The sequence below is a fragment of the Triticum urartu genome, chromosome 1A, assembly GCF_056163025.1.
Source record: "Triticum urartu cultivar PI428250 chromosome 1A, HENAU_Tu73, whole genome shotgun sequence".
Lineage (NCBI taxonomy): Eukaryota > Viridiplantae > Streptophyta > Magnoliopsida > Poales > Poaceae > Triticum > Triticum urartu.
In genome coordinates this window covers 81,653,682-81,658,745 of record NC_141873.1, presented here as the reverse complement: position 1 = coordinate 81,658,745, position 5,064 = coordinate 81,653,682, and positions in this window count along the sequence as shown.

The following is a 5,064-nucleotide window of genomic DNA, read 5'->3' as shown; positions in this document are numbered from 1 at the left end:
AATAATTCCTTAAGAAAAATAAACCCAACAAGCAAAAATTGTTAGGATTAATAGCACCTGGTTTATTTGTTGTAGCATTCCAAAGAGAAGCGAGTCCCAAAATCGGGAATCGATCCGCGCACCCATTGCCTGATGGGCGATAAAGCGATGGCCTGGTGATGCTGGCAAAGGTTGGCTTGCCAGGGTGAAGTTCTCAGTCCAGCTAATGTGACAAAGCTGGTCGGCTGGTGACGCCGAAGTCATCGGAGTATGTTGATGAAGAGATGACGAAGCCCCCGGTCTAGCCGAGGTGTTGGAGCGGCTCGCCGAGGAGATGCCGGAGTCTACCTGTCAGCCGATGTGTCGAAACAGGTCGGCGTGTTTGATGATGATTTGAAGAAGAGGCAGCATGGTGATGCCGACGCAGGTCAAGACTTGTGACGCGATCGACGCTACTTGATACAGCTACCGCGTGGCGATGCCGGTGTGCCCGCTCCGTGTAGTCCATGGGGCAGCGATGTTGATGATGATTTATCCTTCGCGATGCCGAACTCTTGTTCGGCTTGCCGAGATGATGATCGAAGGGGTTGAGCTTGGCTCAATAAAGCGGTGACGTGTCTAGAGCCGGTCGGCAGCCGCCGAGCAATACTGCCGGACTGGTTTGACACCGGCGTGATGGTGAAGATTACCTCGGAGGAGGCTTAAAATTTTACAGGTACGTGTTTAAAAACAACGCACAATAACATAGAAGAAAATTCCTTAAAAAAGGTTGTCCATAAAGAAACATGAATTCAGGTCGGATCCGTATTCGCGCAGAAAATAGATCCGGAAATTGGTCCACTCATCGGAAGGTTCCTGGAGTTTGAACCGTCGGATCGAGCTGAAATTTGGAGGGGTGGTAGATATGGGAATTCCGCAGTAGATGAACGGTTGGATCTTCCAAAGGACCTCAGAGTTGGGCTCTGGAGACCACGCCCTAAACTCGTCCAGATTCCCGTCTAGATTTGATAGGGCTCCGGTATATCATAGATTGTCGGAGATTCCTCCATCGGAACTCGACGAAATTTTTCAGGGTTGTTGTAGACTCAATTCCGCACAATTCCACCGAAGCAATCGTTAAAGCAACACTTGAGCAGGCGGTGGCGGCGGACAAAAGTTTGCTGTCCAGAAAAACAGCACGGTCGCCCGAGGGCAATGTTAACGTTGAGCCCCCGGGCTCCATGGATGATTCCTCCATGATCTTGATAGAGATCGGAGTTGATGTTGATGAAGGCCCTCATCCGAACATGACGATCAGAGGTAGGGCGCAGTCCTTGGTCGAACCAAGGTGACCAGTCGAGCTGGTGACAAAGATGCCGAAGTCGTAGTTGATCTGCAGGCGAGCCATCAATCTTTTGCCGAACACACAGCAGAACTCTCAATGAAAGCACCAATGTCGGTGTCAAAACCGGCGGATCTCGGGTAGGGGGTTCCGAACTGTGCGTCTAAAGCTGATGGTAACTGGAGGCAGGGGACACGATGTTTTACCCAGGTTCGGGCCCTCTTGATGGAGGTAAAACCCTACGTCCTGCTTGATTAATATAGATGATATGGGTAGTACAAGAGTAGATCTACCACGAGATCAGAGAGGCTAAACCCTAGAAACTAGCCTATGATATGATTGTATGTATGTCATCTATCGACTAGCCTGGCCTCGGTTTATATAATGCACCAGAGGCCTAGGATAATAAGAGTTCTAGCCGAATACGCTGGTGGGGAGGAGTCCTTGTCTTGATCACCAAGTCTTGTGGAATCTTTCATGTATGCGGCAACTGTACGAACTGGCCCATGAGTATACGGCCATGGGGGTCCTCGGCCCAATCTAACAGATCGGGAGATGACGTGGTGAGTACCCCCTAGTCCAGGACACCGTCAGGCGCGCCTACCCCCCACCCCCAGGCGCGCCCTCCACCCTCGTGGGGCCCATGTTGCTCCACCGACGTACTCCTTCCTCCTATATATACGTACGTATCCCCAAACTATCAGATACGGAGCCAAAATCCTAATTCCACCGTCGTAACTTTCTGTATCCACGAGATCCCATCTTGGGGCTTTTTCCGGAGCTCCACCAGAGGGGGTATCGATCACGGAGGGCTTCTACATCAGCACCATAGCCTCTCCGATGAAGTGTGAGTAGTTTTACTTTAGACCTACGGGTTCATAGTTATTAGCTAGATGGCCTCTTCTCTCTTTTTGGATCTCAATACAAAGTTTCCCCCCTCTCTTGTGGAGATCTATTTGATGTAATCTTCTTTTGCGGTGTGTTTGTTGAGATCGATGAATTGTGGGTTTATGATCAAGTTTATCTATGAACAATATTTGAATCTTCTCTGGATTCTCTACCTTTGCAAGTCTCTTTGAATTATCAGTTTGGTTAGGCGTACTAGATTGATCTTTCTTGCAATGGGAGAAGTGCTTAGCTTTGGGTTCAATCTTGCGGTGTCCTTTCCCAGTGACAGTAGGGGCAGCAAGGCATGCATTGTATTGTTGCCATCGAGGATAACAAGATGGGGTTTATATCATATTGCATGAGTTTATCCCTCTACATCATGTCATCTTGCTTAAAGCTTTACTCTGTTCTGTTGAACTTAATACTCTAGATGCATGTTGGATAGCGGTCGATGTGTGGAGTAATAGTAGTAGATGCAGGCAGGAGTCGGTCTACTTTTCTCGGATGTGATGCCTATATACATGATCATACCTAGATATTCTCATAACTATGCTCAATTCTGTCAATTGCTCAACAGTAATTTGTTCACCCACCGTAATACTTATGCTCTCGAGAAAAGCCTCTAGTGAAACCTATGGCCCCCGGGTCTATTTTCTATCATATTAATCTTCCAATACTTAGTTATTTCCTTTGCCATTTATTTTACTTGCATATTTATTTCTCTTTATCATAAAAAAACTAAAAATGTTATCTTATCATATCTATCAGATCTCACTCTCGTAGGTGACCGTGAAGGGATGGACAACCCCTTTATCGCGTTGGTTGCAAGGAGTTTATTTGTTTGTGTAGGTGCGAGGGACTCGTGCGTGGCCTCCTACTGGATTGAAACCTTGGTTCTCAAAAACTGAGGGAAATACTTACGCTGCTCTGCTGCATCACCCTTTCCTCTTCAAGAGAAAACCAACGCAGTGCTCAAGAGGTAGCAGCGGGCGACTGCGTCGTGCCACTGGTGGCCCCGCCGTCTGTAACACTCCGGATATGATTTACCCAATATGTAATCCAACTCTTGCCGTTTCCGGCGTTAAGTTATTTTATTTTCTCGGGTTCGGGTTTTTGTCTCCGTGTGTTGTTGTCATTGTCGTGCATCTCATATCATGTCATCATGTGCATTGCATTTGCATACGTGTTCATCTCATGCATTCGAGCATTTTCCCCGTTGTCCGTTTTGCATTCCGGCGCTTCGTTCTCATCCGGTGGTCATTTCTATCTTTCTTTCGTGTGTCGGGTTTAAACATTTCCGGATTGGCCGGGACTTGCCAAGCAGCCTTGGTTTACAACCGATAGACCGCCTGTCAAGTTTCGTATCATTTGGACTTCGTTTGATACTCCAACGGTTAACCGAGGGACCGAATAGGCCTCGTGTGTGTTGCAGCCCAACACCCCTCCATTTTGGCCCAAAACCCACCTAAACCTTCTCCATCATCTAGAGTGTTCGATCACGATCGCGTGGCCAAAAACCGCACCTCATTTGGACTCTTCTAGCTCCCTCTACCTCTATATAAAGACCCCTCCTCGAAAATCCGGATCTCCCCCGTCCAAACCCTAAAAATCGGATCTCCGCCGCCACTGGACACGTCCGAACGGAGCCGGACGCGTCCGGATCCGCCACCGCCGCCACGTGGCGCCTCGCCATTCGCCCGCCGAGCCGCCCCACATCGCCGACCGCGCCGCCGGCCCGCAGGCCCGTGCGGGGCCCTCCCGGCCCATCGCGCGCCCCGCCGCCTGGGATCCACCGGCGCCGCCACGCCCGCGGCCACCACCGCCCTTCTCCATCGCCGGCACAGTCGCCACCTCGCCGACGCGAGCTAGCCGCCGCCCGAGCTCGCCGGCCCTGTCCCCGCGCCGCCCAGCACCATCCTCCTCCTCGCCGGAGACGCCGGCTCTCCGCTCCGGCGAGCCCCGCGGACTACCCCGGCGACCCCTCCGGCTGCTCCCCTTTTTCCGGCGAACAGGAACCTCCGGCGAACATCGAAGAGCGCGCCGCCCGATCTGGATCCGGATCAGGGTGAACAGTAAACCCTAGGTTGCCTCCTCTTTTTTTTCCTAAGTCTGCAGTCCAAATGCCCATGTTCATCGCATCGTAGCTCCTTATCCGTAACTCCGTTTTTAGCATATAGCATATCAAAATGTTTGCCTGAGAGAGCACATCATTTCATCTCATTGCATCATTTTCATTTGAGTTCATCTTGATGCCCGAAATGCTGTTAGAAGAGTGCTACTTGAGATAATTGTCAGATCTGCTGCTCCATTTAGATATTTGTCATTTTGCCATGATTATTGTGTGCATGCTATGCCCATGAGCTCTACATGTGTTTTGTTAAGGGTTTTGCAATCTTTCCAGAGGTGCAACCCATGTATTTTTGTGATGTGTGTGGTGACTAGCACAAGCTTGCAAAGTGAGGCACTTGGTAATGCTGATTTCAGGGACTTAGCATTTCCACTAAGTCCTTGAGCTGTTTATCTCATATGTCCATATGTTCATGTTGTTTCCTAGTGATCCGTGCCTCTTTTGGGGATGATCAGTAAGGATGTTTTGTTCATCTTGTAGTGATCTATCCATCCATGTCTTTGTTTGCAATTATGGAGCAGCCTAGCTTGAGTCAATCGAGCTCTACTTTTGCTACTTCGTGAATCTGGGCAGATTGTCTACTTGTTAGCGATTTTGCCGAGGATGTTGTAGTTGATCCATGCATGCTATGCTATTGTTCTTGCCATGTCTAGCTTGCATTTCGTGTATTCTTGATGGGTGTATGCTTAGATCGTCATGACTTGCTCCGTAGTGAGTGCATCGAGCTCGTAAACATGCCTACTTGATA